Source organism: Tupaia chinensis, unplaced genomic scaffold (genome assembly GCF_000334495.1).
Source record: "Tupaia chinensis unplaced genomic scaffold, TupChi_1.0 Scaffold000155_1, whole genome shotgun sequence".
NCBI lineage: Eukaryota > Metazoa > Chordata > Mammalia > Scandentia > Tupaiidae > Tupaia > Tupaia belangeri.
Genome location: NW_006159626.1, coordinates 348,540 through 364,904, shown reverse-complemented (window position 1 = coordinate 364,904; position 16,365 = coordinate 348,540). Strand labels below are relative to the sequence as shown.

Here is a 16,365-nt window from a genome sequence, read left to right as displayed (position 1 = left end):
CAAAAGAAAAACCCTCTAAAAAAAAAAAAAAAAAAATAAACTTGAGATGAATCATAGTCAGAAAAAGTTTATCAAGACATATTACTAAGTGAAAAAAAGGAAAAGAATGATAATATATAGTTATATTACTTCAGTATTATTAGATAATGGCAAAGAAGACAATTTTCTACTTTTCTGTGTGAACATACCGATATGAATAAAAAGATCAAGTCTGGAAAGACACAAAACTATTAAAGCTGTTCATTGTCTCTGGAGAATTGATTGCAATTTGGGGGGAATGGGAAGGATTATGATCTTTCACCTTTATATTTTTTCTATGTTGTGTGTGTGTGTGTGTGTGTGTGTGTGTGTGTGTGAGTGTTTTTTCCTGGAGAGGTTTTTGCTATAGGGCGTGTACACTCGCCAGACAGACAGAGAGAGAGACAGAAAGTGAGAAATCACCCCCCAGGGGGGATGGCCATGCCGCAATCCCTTCTCCTCCATTCTCCTCTCGGGATCTTGGGCACACACACACATGCACCCGGCTTGAGTTTTAAGCCACCAGGTCCGGGACGCGAACCACAGTCGACTACGTGGGAGTCCAGCGATATAGCCATTACGCTAACTGCTGGTCCCTGTTGTGTGTATTTTTAATAGAGAGAATATTCTGCACTTATAAAAACTGAAAGTAAGAATACTTAAAGAAGGGTACTTCTCAGGTTCAAAACGGCGAGCAGGCCGGCTGTTTCAGCATCAGGGCGGTGGCTGGATGGGATTCAAGAATGGTATTACAATGCCGCAGGATTCAATAAACTGGGGTTAATGCGAGGTGATACGATTTATGAGAACGAAGATGTGAAGGAAGCTGTAAGAAGACTTCCTGAGAACCTCTGTAACGACAGGTTGTCTCGCATTCAGAGAGCCCTGGACCTGACCATGAGGCAGCGGACCTTGCCTACTGAGCAATGGACAGAACACGAGGAGGATCATTTCTACCTTGAACCATATGTAAAGAGGTTATTCGAGAAAGAAGAGAGAGAAGAGTGGGCAAAGAAGTAACTAGGTTGCAATCGTGGATGTGGTTGTTTTTAAAGATTTTTATGAAGTTGGGGTCGAACCTGAAAAATTTAATTTAAAAATAATTTGGTCTGCCGGTGTGTTACTTTAAATAAATATCTATTATAAACAAACACAAAATAAATAAAAAGAAGAGTACTTCTCTAAACAGGCTGTATCTTCTCTTAGGGGTTAATTTTAATTAAGCCCTAAACATATGTACAGGGGAATAGACACAGCACTTTACAAATTAATTAATACTCAAGTGAGTGAAATTAAGTAAGGGTGTTAATTTTTTCTGTGTCATTATTGGGAATTAAAATAATTGCAAAGTGTTTCTCTCAGAGACTGAAATTTTTATTTTTATTTTTAAAAATTTGCTAGAGGGTGTGTGCAGTCGCCAGAGAGAGAGAGAGAGAGACAGAGAGAGAGGGAGTGAGATAGCACGCCCCATGGAGGATGGTCGCACTGCAATCCTCTCTCCTCCGTTTCTCCTTTCAGGATTTTGGACATGCACACACACACCCCTGGTTGGTCTCTCAAGCGGCCAGGTCCAGGACTTGAACCACATAGTTGGCCATATGGGATCCAGCCACCTTAACCACCATGCCACAGGCTGACCCTGCACATTTTTCTTGAGGAAACATGTTGGGAAACAGTGAGAGAAATCCTGCAAGATTTCATGGGTTGCAAGAGTGGGAGGTGGGAAAAGAATAGAAGGGGGACAGAGATATCTGGGGGTGTTGGAGATGCATTGCTCTTCAGATGCAGACACCCATACATTAGTCGAGTCATTCAAATCATTCATGTTTCAGACTACTTAGAGAACCTACCCCTTGGGTGAGCATGGCTCTGCTTAGGAACCCAAGACCAATTCCCAAGGCAGGGGTGACAGCAGCTCCACGTAGTCACAGGAAATGAGTGAAATGGTGGGCAGCAGGTGGCCGAGTTCTTTCTATCACTTTTTAAAATCAGTGAGCATGTGGGTCTGATAGAGTAAACTTCAGTCGCAAAGTTAGCTAATATTTATTGAGGGCCATTACTGCTCTGTCCTGGGATAAGTGCTTTCACAGATACGTTTAATTAATTCCTCAGAACAACATGCAATTCGAGTCCTGGACCTCATGGTTTGAAACTCACACTAGGCACATACGTACGTGTGCCCAAATCCCTAGAATAGAATGAAAAAGGGATTGCAGAGTGGCCGTAACTCCCAGGGGGTGATTTTTCACTTTCTCTGTTTCTCTGTGTCTCCAGTGAGCACATGCACCCCCTAGCAAAACAAAACAAAACAAAAACCGAACTCTGATGAATACTATTAAAAATGAAGTCAACCACAGGAGATAAGCAATGGCTGTTTAGAATTCTTGCCCATTCTCCATGATAGTCAGAGATCTGATCATTATCCTAAAGACTGAATACTTCGAATGCCGGGGCATCTGTGTTTGGAGCTTATGTTTCTCTCTTTTTTTTTAAAAAAAAGTTACTAGGGGAATGGGGGAAAGTAAGAAAGCATTCCCCATAAGGAATAATAAAGTCACAATCCCTTCCTCTCCATTTCCTTTTTCAGAAATTTGGGCGCTCATAAACACTCAGTGTATTTCTCAAGCTGCCACAAACACCCAGAATTTTTTTTTTTTTTTGAGAGGTTTTCACTATAGGGCGTGTGCTCGCCAGACAGACAGAGAGACAGAGAGACAGAAAGCGAGAAATCACCCCCCAGGGGGGATGGTCATGCCGCAATCCCTTCTCCTCCATTCTCCTCTCGGGATCTTGGGCATGCACGCACACGCGCCCGGCATGAGTTTTAAGCCACCGGGTCCGGGACGTGAACCACGGTCGACTACGTGGGAGTCCAGCGACATAGCCATTACGCTAACTGCTGGTCCCCTCCATCCAGAATCCGAACCACACAGAAGACCGTGTGATATCCAGCCTCCTTCAGCACCACAGCACCAGCTGACTGTTTTGCAGAAAAAGGATGACTCAATAGTCCTCCCACTTTACAGTGGGTAATTATAGAGTTCCATGCACAAAGCACTTTCCGGGTGTGGAAGATCGTTTTCACTACAGAGGATTTCTGACTTCTGCAAAGTCTTCCCAGTGCTGCTGGAAGATGGGTATTAGGTACTTCAAAGACTTTATGGAGAAGTGATATTAAAGTATGAGTTTATTTTGGTACAGAAATGAAATCCACGTGTAGATTTTTCATATTATGCATGTTCCGTGAACCTTTTGAAGACCTCTAGTATCTAAAAGACATGGGACCGATTCTCATTAGGTTCAGGTTAGAGTCTAAGGTCTGATCCAAAGCCATTCACCTGTAAGGACTCATAATGTGTATGGGAACAACGCGGACGCACCCACATGGAGCTAACATGGCTTTGGTTTCCATCATAACCACACGCCTCCTTCTCTAAATACAGTCAATACTACTATGCTTCTGAACTCACAGGATTTGATAAGTTCATAGTAGATCTGGAAACAAAGCACAAGCAAGATGAAATTGTCCAGGGGCTAACAAATAGCACAAATAGCACCAAGCCTGTGAGCTGGTCACTGCAAGGTCTGGGGGAAGGGCAAAGAAACTTGGTGGAAACATTCCCGTTGGCAGGAACTTTCCTGTTTTCTGCATCTGGCCCACCATCACCAACACACTTTCTCATCATTCAGCATTTGTCCCACCTTTCAAAGGGGAACAGAAACAGCGAACTTCATTGGCCAGGCAAGGATCCATGGCGACCACCTATTGGAATACGGCCCTTTAAGAACAAGCAGCACCCACCCTGGACGCGACTCTCTTGGCCTCTGACCAGGCCAAGGGACCTCACCCGAGAGCTGTTTGCAGAATAAATTATATTGGTTTTATTAAATCCCAAGGCCTGACTCTGGTATTTTCATCTTTGCCGCCTCTGACTCCGCGGCCCTTCCCAAATCAAGCCTAACAGTAACCACGCGGCCGCTGACGCCGTCTCTACAGAGAGGCTTAGGTGGCACTTAGACAAGCTGTGGTCGGGCTTCTTTCTAAGTTCCTAAGTGCAGGCAGGTTTGTTTAGGAGTTTCAGATATAATATAATATATAGCCCTTATTCCCAATGCTCCCATCTTCAACAAACCACGTGAAAGCAAATTTGGTCCAACAAAAGGAAGGAAGGGAATTTCCTACCACGATCACTTCCTAACCTCTATAAAATCTGGAAAAGCAGCAGCCCAGTGGGTGGGTACTGGGATATTAACACAAGGCATATTAATCCATGTCCCCTCCGTACCTGCTGTCACTGCCCCACAGCAAGATGGGCAAACAGTAGCATCTTTTTCTACAGGGCTTTATCTTAATTCATTCACTGTCACCTCACGTAGAATATAAATGCTTAGGGGCAGGGATTTCCTCTGTACTATTCACCTGTGCCCCTGTGCACAGAAGGATGCTGAATATCCACGTAATATAGAAAATGAGAAAAGGAGGAACAAAGTTAGGGGGAAAAGAGGGCAGAATAAAAGAGAATTTATTAATACTTATCCCAGTTTTTTTTAAAAGAGATTTTTGCCATAGGGTGCACATGCTCACCAGAGAGACAGAGACTATGAGAGGGAACATGAGAAATCACCCCCCAAGAGAGGATGGTCACACTGCAGTTCCTTCTTCTCCATTCTCCTCCTGGGATCTTGGGCATGCACGCACATGTACCCAGCATGATTTTTAAGCCACAGGGTACGGGACTCGAACCACAGTCAACCATGTGGGAGTCCAGCAACATAACCGCTGTATCATCTGCTGGCCCTACAGTGCCTAATCTAATAATCATATTTCCTCTTATGCTTTTTAAAATAATTATTTTTTTAATTTTATTTATTATTATTATTTTTAAAAAATTGCTATAGGGCATGCACACTCATCAGAGAGAGACAGAGAGAAGGAAAAAGAGGGAAAGTAGAGTCTCCACTGGGACTTGAACTGTGGTTGGCCGTTTGGGAATTCAGTGCCCCAGTCACCATGCCACTGCTGGCTTTTATAAAACCAAAAATTGTATTTGACAAGTGATGCAAGAAAATACAATTCTCTGCATATAGATTTTATTTTATGAAGCTTTTGATCTCTCACTTGCCATCTCTATTAAAAAAAAGAAATGAGAACTTTTCTTTTCTTCTGCAAATAAATTTATACTTATAAACCCAAGATAACTGCACACAAATCCACCTGAATACTTTGCTAGACTGTAAGTGAATTTTGTGTGTGTGTAAACCAGAAACTAAAGGAACCGCTTATCTGTAAGTGCTGGCTGAGAACAGAAAGAATGGCATAGAAAAGGGAGTGAACCTGCTGAGCATTTTTTTTTCCATGTCCTTATCCTTCTATAAAGGTCCAGGATTAGCTTTGTGGGATGTTCAAATAATGAAACAAATGGACTTGACTGTGCTCCAATAAAACTTTATTTACAAACCAGGTGACAGGCTAAATTTGGCTCATGGGCTGTAGATGGCCAGCTCATGCTGTAGGGTTTATTACACTCGTTTTTGCTTTTGTTTTTTTAATTGATGAGAAAGGGTTTTGGTGCCCGTATTTTCCTGCCTCAGTTTTCCAGCTACAACTGGAAGGGCATGCTACAGGCACGCCTAGCTCGTTTGTGGGCAGGTCCCACTGCATGGCCCACGTCAGCTTTGATCTCTTGCTCCTGCAGTCTCGGCCTCCTCTAGTTCCTACAAGTACACACCACAGCCAGTCGCTAGGCTGGACCAGAAACTAAACCCAGGGCTCTCACATGGTCCCAGCCACAAAGAACCAACCGCATCTTAGCAATGTCGACGGAAAATAACCAACTCTAAAAAATTAATAATAATTAATGCAGTTTATTTCCAAGCCGAATATGAGTGACCTAGGCCCAGAGAGGAGGCAAAAACATGCTTTTCTCAGGGTGATCCTGTACAGGGGTTCCTTTTATTTGATTTTGAGAGTAACAGACAAAATTAGTGAAGAGATTTCCATTGGTTTGGCCCCAAAAGGCAGGACATGTGGCAGCGGGAGCTTGTAGGTTATAGGGGGGGTTCCACAAGTTTTAGGTTGGTGATTGGAAGGGAAGATCTGTGTCCTGAGAAGAGATACATGAAAGAAATGCTTGGTCTACATCTCAATGAAAGGGAAGTTCCCTGTCCTGGGAAGAGATAAGCTAAAGAATATACTGTTATAGGTTGAAATCTACATCTAAGACACTGTGCCAGGGACAGGATGCAGGAAGAACCCTGTTAATAGGGAAAATGGTCTGTTAATGTTTGTGATTGTGACTCCCAGGCCCTCTGGAAAAGACTTTGGAAAAATAGAAACAGCTGTCAGACGTCTGTCCACAGCAATGTGCCACCATGAGCGACAGGACCCTGTCTTTTACTTTTGAACCAAGTAAATGATTTGTATATTTTTAAAAATAAAATTAAATCAACAAGGATGTTTTTAAAAAAGAGCCTAAAATTGATTGTAAATGATAAAATGAATCTAAAATTTTGGATCTCAAATTTATAACATAACACAAAAATACTCAAGTAACTCTGAGCACAGTACATTATATGTACACACTATATGCCCTTCCAACTGTAAAGTAATCTAGGATATTATGTGGTTGATTTGTTCTTGTTAGTAGTATAACTAAACTGATCCCCAAATAGATTTATTTTATTAGCGAATAGAGCAAACTACTAAATATATCAATTTTGAGCCAGAGTTCTCAGTGGTAGTAGGGAAATATTATAAGGAACTGAAGGAATAAATGCATGTAGCCTTAAAATAGACTAAGAAATATCTGTATGAATCATGAGTTTTAAAAACGTAAGGGGCCAGCTGATAGTGTGTGGTTAAGGCAGCTGGATCCTCCATGGCTGACCGCACGGCTCAGCTCTGGACCCGGCAGTGTGTGCGTGCATGCCCACAATCCTGAGAGGAGAATGGGAGAAAAGGGACTGCAGTGTGGCCGCCCTTCACCCCACTCTCCACCACTCTCAAGCTGCTTTCTCTTTTCTTCTCTCTCTCTCTTTGTTTGTCTCCTTCCAAAGAGCACACATGCCCTGTAGCAAATTTTAAAAAATAAAAGATAGAAGGAAAAAATAATGTTGAGGACCAAACTCTGACTGTTTTTTCCTATTCCAAAATGTTTTCGAAGGGCCTGGGGAAGTCATACCCACAAACATGAACAGACTGCCTTGGTCCATTGATAAGGATTCTTTCTACATCCTGCCCCATTGATAGCAAGGCTCTTCCTGCATCCTGCCCCCAGCACAGTTTCTTTGCAATGCATAGGAAGCCTTTTCATCTCTGTTAAAGGAAAACACAGACATTCTTTTGCTGTTTTTCTTCCTGCACAGAGACCTTCTTTTCCAGCCACCAACCCAAACATCTGTAAGCCCACCTGTAACTACAAGCCTCCACTTCCAGATGTGCTGTCTTTTGGGGCCAGATTAACAAAAGCAATTCTTCACAGGAAATTACGAACTTCATGTCTCTGGCTCTCAAAACCAAATAAAAGGAGCCACTGTATCTGGGCACCCCAAGAAACATGCTTTTCTTTTTCTGGGTCTGGCCACTTAGTCTCATGCTTGGAAATAAACTGCAGGCATTATTATTTCTGCAGACTCAGCTATTTTTATTGACAATAACAATTTATCACTAAAAGATTTTAGAAATATTGACACCACAGTGGCAATGAGGACTTCCAGGGCTCGAGTTTTCCCTTGATACTTCCCACTAAAAGATCCATGGAAAGTGACCCGTTTGAGGTCTAAAACAGGAAAATACAAAGCTAGCCTAAAGGTCATGTGCAAAAAAGAAAATGCTCAAGAGCAAATGGCAACGTATCAGAAGGTCTCAGAGTCCGGTTGAAGGAGTTGTGACTGGCCAAATTGGAAGCGGGCCAAGTTGAACATTAGTAAGAGTAATAACTGGAAAAGATAATAAATTTCAATTTTAAAGTAGAGTTGAGTTCCAGCTTCTTCTTAGAATATAGAAAGATAGAAGGTCATTCTGACTCAGGAGCACGCTGTGCAGGAGTGATCAGGCCCAGCACCTTCAGCGGAACATGGGTTCTTGTCTCATGTTCACGAAAAATTAGAGATGCAGATATGGAGAGCGGATAGCAAGTGGAGTTCATTAAGAGAGGGAAGGAAGGGGACCAGCAGGTGGCTTAAAGTTTACATCACTGGACTCCCATGTAGTCAATGGCTGTTTGAGAATCCAGCACCTTAACCACCACGCCATGTGGTGGCCCCTCAGATAAAATTATTAATCAATCACTCAAAGTTGAGTGTGGGCAACTTTTTAATATCCTCTTCTATGGAGCCGATGGAAGCCTCATTTACAAGTGTCATCACTAACACTTCCAGGTTCTTCTCCACAGACTATAGAGGGCATTACTGAGAAAGACTGGCCACAGTGGAGAATCTAGAAAGCCCCCTCTATCAGACAGCTGTGGAGAGGAGAGCAACCACCACTAAAGAGAATTGGCTGTAAATTGTTTAAGGTCTGAATCTTGTAAAACAAAACAAAATAGGAAACTATGATGGACATTATTGGGATGATTGGGAAAATTCAAAAGTGGAATGTACATGAGAAACAATATTTTTTCAATATGATAATACTCTTGCTGTGGTATAATATGAAATATATTTGGTCTTTGTCCTGGTTCCTGTCACAAATCTCTTACAACCCTTGGAATTTTCCAAGTAATAGAAATGTCTTCTGGAATGGATAGAAAAACTGGCACATATACTCCATGGAATACTATTCAACCACAAAAAAAACAACAAAACCCTAGCTTTTGACAGGAAGTGGATGAATATGGAAGATTTACTGCTGAGTGAAGCAAGCCAGACTATGAAGAAGAGGCATTGTATGTCCCCACTTAATATATACCGAGTGTCCGCACTCTATGACTGATACTAGTTGACTAAAGGATACAGAAACACAGTATATAGATGTAAATACCAGATATAGTGTGCGTGAAAGAGGAGGGTTTGAGGAAGGACATTTAGAAGAAAAATAGGGAGGCAAAGCATTAATGGGACAAAGAAATGTGTTATTATCTGTTGAAGATATTTTATAGTTTTATCAACGATACTAGGGAGAAATGTTCACCTGTTGAAATATCCATTTTTGTAAGCCAAATAATGTGATTGAATGTATAAAAGAAAATGAAATTAAAAAAGGGGAAAAAACAATATAAATAAATAAATAAAAGAAACATCTTCTGTTATTCATAATGAGCCCCTGGCGTAGCACCTGTGTTTATACCAATGAGGTGGCTTAAGCTGGGGCCTCAAGATAGCCCAGAAAGGAGGCGGTCATGAGAAAGACCAAGTGATTAGGGAAATAGAGGATTGAAGCCTTCAGTACCACTCACAGCCTCTAGAAAAAGGTGATGGGAGTGCACAGCTGCAGAATAAGCTCTGTAAAAATTCTTAAACAATAGATTCAGTGAGCTTCAGATTGCTGAGCATAATCAGGTGCTGCACCTGAAGAAGGCATGGAAGTTCCACACCCTGTTCTCCATAGCTTGCCCTGTGTGCCTCTTCACCTGGATGTTAGTCTGTAGCCTTTATATTTAACCAGGTAAATGTAAGAGTCTTCCCTATGTTCTGTGAGACATTACAGAAATTATCAAACCCCAGGGGGGCTGGCAAGTGGCATGGTGGTTAAGGTGCTGGACTCCCACATGGTTGACCACGGTTCAAGTCCCAGACCTGGTGACTTGCTTTCTCACTTTTCCTTTCTCTCTCAATTTGTCTCTCTGTGGCAAAATTAAAAACAAATTATAATAACATATAAAATTAAGTAAAAAAAAATAAATCTTTAAAAAATAGGTTATCAAACCTCAGGAAGGGGATTATGAGAACCCCAATTTACAGTCTATCTGTCAGAAGCACAGATCACAGCCTGGAATTTGCAAGTCACATCCAAAGGTAAACCGAGTCCTTAACCCATGGGAGCTGACACTCTTCAGTGGATAATGCCACAACTGAATTGAGTTATAGGACACTAAGTTAATGTTCAGAGAATTGAAAAAGTTCTTGGTGTATGGAGAAAAGTCCCTACACTTCTGGTCACAGGAGTATTCTATGCTGTATGCTGATGAAAGTCTCTTTAGTAAATAGTACTGGGAAAATGGGGTCACCACATGCAGAAGAATAAAATTAGATCCTCATTTCACACTGTATACAATCAAAATAGATTAAAGACTTAAACAAGAGACCTGAAATTGTAAAACTACTAAAAAAAATCTTAGGTGGAAGCTTCATTAATTTGGTCTGGTCAGTGGTGTTTTTGTATATGACCCACAAAAACAGTGGCAATGAAAGTGAAAATAGACAAATGGAATTGTGTCAAACTACAAAGTTTCTGTAGAGCAAAGGAAACCATTAACAGAGTGAAGAGATAACCTACCGAAGAGGAGAAAGTGTTTGCAAGCCATATGACAGAAAAGGTAGTAATATCTAAAATATATAGATACTTAATAGCAAGAAAAAAACCCAATTTTTTAAATGGGTAACGGATCTAAACAGATGTTTCTAAAAAGAGGACATGCCAAGAGGTACATGCGAAAATCCTCAGTATCCAATCATTAGGGAAATGCAATTAAAACCTCAGTGAGGTATTGCCTCATACTTGTTAGAATGCCTATTACCAAAAAGAGATAAAATAAGTGTTGGTGAGGATGTGGCAAAATGGAAACCCTAGTACAATGTTGGTGGAAATGTAAGTTAATATAGCCATTATGGAAAATAGTGTAGAGGTTCCTTTAAAAATTAAAAGGAGAACAACCATGTGATCTAGCAATTCCACTAAGGGAGATGTATCCAAAGGAAATGAAAGCCATCTCCATAGCCTGATGGTTAGGGCAACTGGATCCCACATGGCCAACTGTGCAGTTCGAGTCCTTGACTCAGCAGCTTGAGAAACAAGTCAGATGTGTGTGTGTGTGTGTGTGTGTGTATGTGTGTGTGTCTGTGTGTGTGTCTGTGTGTGTGTGTGTGCCTAAATCCCAAAGGAAGGGAGAGATGGAGTAGAATTGTGGTGTGACCATTCCACATGGGAAGGTTCTCCTCTCTCTGTTTCTCTTTTGGGCAAGCACATGCATCCTCTAACAAAAAAAGAAAGCAAAATCAGTATGAAGAGAGATCTCCACTCCCATGTTCATTGTGTCATTTCTCACAGTAGGATCAGCCTAAATGTCCATCAGCAGATGAATGGATAAGAAAATATGATACATATACACAATAGAATATGACTCAAACTTTAAAAAAAGAAGTTCTGTCATTTTTTAAAACATGGATACACCTACAGGATATTATGTTAAGTAAGGTAAATGAAATAAGACAAATACCACAGGATCTTTTTTGGTTTTGTTTTTGAGAATTTTGTAATAGGATGTGTGCACTCACTGGAGAGAGACAAATAGAGACAAAGAGAGAAAGAGAGAAATCACCCTCCAGGGGAGATGGCCATGCTAAAATCCATTCTCCAGTCTATTCTCACATACATGCCCAGAGTGTTTTCAAGCCAATGGGTTTGGGACTTGAACTGTAGAGTCGGCCATGTGGGATCCAGCACTTTAACCACCACACCACCTACTGACCCCACAGGATCTTTATATATGAATTCTAAAAGAGTTGAAATGGTAAAAGCAGCAAGTACAATGGGGGGTGTCAAGGGCTGAAGTGAGGAAGATTTAGGGAGATATTGGTCAAAGGATACAAGATTTTAGATAGAAGAAGTTCAAAGATCTATTGTACAGTGACTAGCGTTAATGATGTATTCTTTTCTAAAAATTGGCAGTAGGGTGCCAGCAGTTGTTGTAGCAGTTAAGATGCTGGACTCCCACATGGCTGACTATGGTTCTATTTCTGGCCTGGTGACCTAAAAATCACTCTGGGTATGAATGCCCAAAATCCTGAGAGGAGAATGAAAGAGAAGGGATTGAAGGGATTGTGGCATGACCATTGCCATGGCTTCTCAGTTTCCCTCTGTCTGTCTCTCTCTCTGTCCAGCGAATGCATGTGCCCTATGGCAAAAACCTAAGGGAAAAAAATTGATGTTAGGCACCTGCACTTGCCAGAAGAAAGAGAAAGAAAACGTCTTTCAATGGAGCACGGTCACCCCATAATCCTTTTTCCTCCATTTTTTTTCCATCCCATAAGGATTTGGGCACACAAACACACACACATCAGTGTGTTTTTCAGATCACTGGGGTTGGGACTCGAACTATGGTTGGTCGCGTGGGATCCAGCTTTCCAAGCAGAGTGTTGTGCTGTGGAGCCAACCGTGTATTCATGGACATCACCGAGAGAGTGAATTTTGAGTATTCTCACTACAGAAAAGGTATGTGAAGTGACGTATGTGTTTGGGGGACCAGCAGTTAGTGTAATCACTATGTCGCTGGACTCCCATGTAGTCGACTGCAGTTCGAGTCCCAGACCTGGTGGGTTAAATTCACACCGGGCGTGTGTGCGTGCGTTCCCAAGATCCTGAGAGGAAAATGGAGGAGAAGGGATAGCGGTGTGGCCATCCCCCCGGGGGGTGATTTCCTGCTTTCTCTTTCTTTGTCTCTCTTTGTCTTTCTGGTGAGTGCACGCGTCCTATAGCAAAAAAACCTCTTCAAAAAAAAAAAAGAAAAAAGAGAAGTGATGCATGTGTTAACTAGCTTGATTTAGCCATTCCACAATATATACATATTTCAAATGATTGTCTTGTATACAATGAATGAATATGTAATTTTGGAGGGGGTCAATTCAGATAAATATGTTACTAAATAAGTATTCCGTGTTGTGCGTTGAGTATGAAAGTAGAGAGAAAGTGCAGTTTGCTTTTCCTTTGGAAGTGCAAATGTGGCTGTGTCCTTGTTCTTAGGAGATACATGCTGAAGAACTTAGAAGTAAAGTGTTATACTGTCTGCCCCTTACTCTGAACTACTCCAGGTACCCTGAAAGTGTGTGGGGGTGGAGAGAAAGACAAAGAAAGCCAATGTGGTGATTTTTTTTTTCTTTTTTAGAGAGATTTTTGTTATAGGGCACTTACGCTCACTGGAGACAGACGCAGAAAGAGAGGAAGTGAGAAATCGCCCCCCAGGGGGATGGCCACACCACAATCCCTTTTCCTCCATTCTCCTTTGGGAATTTTGGGCACTCACACACACATATCCAGCATGAATTACAAGCCTCCTGGTCTGGGACTCAAGCTGTGTTCAGCTGTCTGGAAGTCCAGTGCCTTAACCATTATGCCTCCTACTGGCCCGAAATGTGGCAAAGTTTGAATAACTGGTGAGTGTTAGGTGTAGAGTATGTATGTGGTCACTCAAATTTCTGTCACATATCAATAGGTCATAAGAGAGAATAGAATCCATTAACATTTAATTTCAGGTGTTATTTGATTTTTAGGACTCACTGTTGAAGTATGTAAACCATAATATGTGTACATATTGACACAGAGACATAAATCATAGGTACATGCATTTTGCATGTAAAAATGAATGCGTATTTATAAATCGAGCACATCCCCACGATCAGTCTCCAGATAAAGAAACACTGTATAGAGGTCAGTTGGACTCCTACATGGCTGACTCCTGTCTGAGTCCTGAACCCAGTGGCTTAACATGCCAGGTGTTCGTGCGCATGCCCAAACCCCAGGAGGTGAATGGAAGAGGAAGGACCGAAGCATGGCCATCCGCCTGGGAGGTGCTTTTTGACTTTCCCTCTCACTGTTTTTGTCTCCCTCTCTCTTTCTCTCTCTCTCTCTATCTGGTGAGTGCGTGTGCCCTATGGTAAAAACCTTAAAAAAAAATGATAGAGTGTATAACTAGAACCTCCATAGTCCACAGATAGAGCACAGATATACGTGTCAGGTAGACCCTGTTGCTTAGTGTGAACAAACCAGGCGGGGAGAATGCACACGTGACTTCCAGAAGAGATGATGCACTTACCTAACCAGCACATGGGCAGCGCAAGCGCTCTCGTGGGGACTAACAGGCACGGGATAAAGAACACCAGATCCCTCAGTGTCCTCCAAAGTGACAAAAACCGTACTTCTGGCAAGTCAATTTTGTTTATCAGTGTGACATTTTCTTACAACCAATGAAGTTGAATATAGTCTCATCTGTTTATAGGCCATTGGGGTAATCTCTGTCTAAATAAACACATACTTTCATTAGGTTATTCTTTCTTTTTTTCTTATTTGCATCATTCTCTACGTAATCTGGTTCCACATCGCAGGCTGGATATCTGTTTTACATACATCTTTCCCCATACCAAGGACTGTGGCTTTACTCCTATCATGGTGCTGTTTGATGCATAGTTCTTGATCTTAAGGTCCAATTGATTAATTGTTTATATAGTTAAGTATTTTGCGTGTCTTGTTTAATAAGTTTTGTTCATGCTTTATTCATGAAGATAGTCTTGATACAGGCACGAAGTGAAGACGTTATTGATATAGTCATGAAGACAGCCTCTATGTTCTAAAGTTTGTTATTTGACCATTCACATTTGAATCTGCACTCAGAATTTTTTTCTTTCTGTATGGTGAAGGGTGGGATACAGGTTTTGTTTCTCCCGTATGAATATCTGATTGACCCAGCACCAGTGGTTGAAAAGATCACCCTTTTCCCCACGTAGTCAGTATCGCCTTTGTCATACATATGGGCACCATACACGTTTAGGCCCATTTCTGGTCTTTTTTTTTTTTCCTTCCCTATTCTCTTGTTCTATTTGTCCATCCTTACGCCACGACCATACTGCCTTAATCACTGTAACTTTATAACAGCTCTCGATATCTGATCATTCCAGCTTTGTTTTTCTTCAAGATTGCCCTCACTATGATTGGTTCTTTGCATTTTTGTTCGTTTTAGAATTTGCCAATTAAAAAAAAACCCTCATGATTTTAACTTTATTCAGTTTTTAAAAAGGTTTATTTATTTTATTCATGATAGAGAATGCATGTGTGTTCATGCAAGAGAGAGAGAAAGGCAGCCATGAAAGGGTCTCACCATGCCACAATCCTGCACCCCCAGCCCTCCTCCTCATCAGGATCTGAGGAATACATGCATGTCCTATGTGTTTTGGGTTGACCAGGCTGCGGTGTGAACCCACAGTTGGCCATGTGACTTCCAGGAACTGCAGTTTAATACACTACTGACTGCACCACTAAGACGGGGCCAAATTTGATTTGATTCTCAAAGAGGGGTTCTCTTTCTTTGACCTGTTCTTTTAGGTGCAACAACTGTTGAATCTCTTTGCATACTGTTTCCTACAGTGGAGACTCATGAAAGTTCAAGTGGTTTTCAAATATTTTGTTTTGAGCCATGTTTCATTATCATGTATCATGTATCATTCAAGTAAAGCCCACTGACCCATATTAATCTTGATCCTAACTTTCCTCACTCCAAGTCCAGTCATTTCATATACAGGATAGTCAAGACAAATAATAGTGACTGAGAAGACAAAGGAGTCAGGCCTCATGAAAATTGCTAAAATCAGACAGCTTTGCTATTCAAATCGATGTTTTGTTTTCCTTCATTTCTATTCTTTTTTATTTTTTTAAAAAGAGATTTTTGTAAAAGATTTTTGTCCCCAGAGAGACAGTGAGACAGAAAGTGAGAAATCATCTCCCCAGAGCAGATGGCCACATTTTGATTCTTTACCCTGTGTTGAAAGGTTACAGAAGTGGAGCCATAACTCAGCATTATCAATTATTGGGGAAGTTATGGAAGTTCTTGGAAGATCAGGCCCTTGTGCTCCAGGGCTCTTCTGTATGATCCTGGCCTGCAAATCTTCTTCTGTCTTTCCTGTTAATTTCAACATTGCACTTGATGCTCCTGGGTTTGCTCTGTGTCACTTTGGTGTTGTCTCTGAGTGACAAATGAGTGTTCAAACACCCCCCTTTTTTTTGGAGAGGTTTTTGCTGTAGGGCGCATGTGCTCGCCAGAAAGACAGAGAGAGACAGAGAGACAGAAAGTGAGAAATCACCCCCCAGGAGAGATGGCCACACCGCAATCCCTTCTCCTCCATTCTCCTCTTGGGACCTTGGGCACGCACGCACATGTGCCCAGCGTGAGTTTAAGTCGTCGTGTCTGGGACTCGAACTGTGGTCGACTATGTGGGAGCCCAGCAACATAACCATTACGCTAACTGCTGGTCCCAACCCCCCTTTTGGTTTTCATGAGATTGCTGTAGTCTCCAAAAATCAAGAAGTCCCACAGTATGCTTGCTGACAATACAGTCAAACCCATGAACATATCTTCAGGTGAAGGAATAAGGAAAATAAATCTTTGTGATCAGACTTCCCTGTCCATTGGATTGAGAATTACA

The 16,365-nt window shown here is 41.6% G+C and overlaps 1 long non-coding RNA gene across 2 annotated transcripts in view; it reads left to right on the top strand.

Moving 5' to 3' along the window:
* Positions 1-1,127, top strand: part of LOC102501486 (uncharacterized) — a 4,868-nt gene extending 3,741 nt beyond the window's left edge. For both annotated transcript variants that reach the window (XR_001370161.2, XR_003548945.1), the window contains exon 3: positions 898-1,127. This is a non-coding gene — a long non-coding RNA (uncharacterized LOC102501486). The remainder of the gene's footprint in view (positions 1-897) is intronic.
* Positions 1,128-16,365: the final 15,238 nt, after the last annotated feature.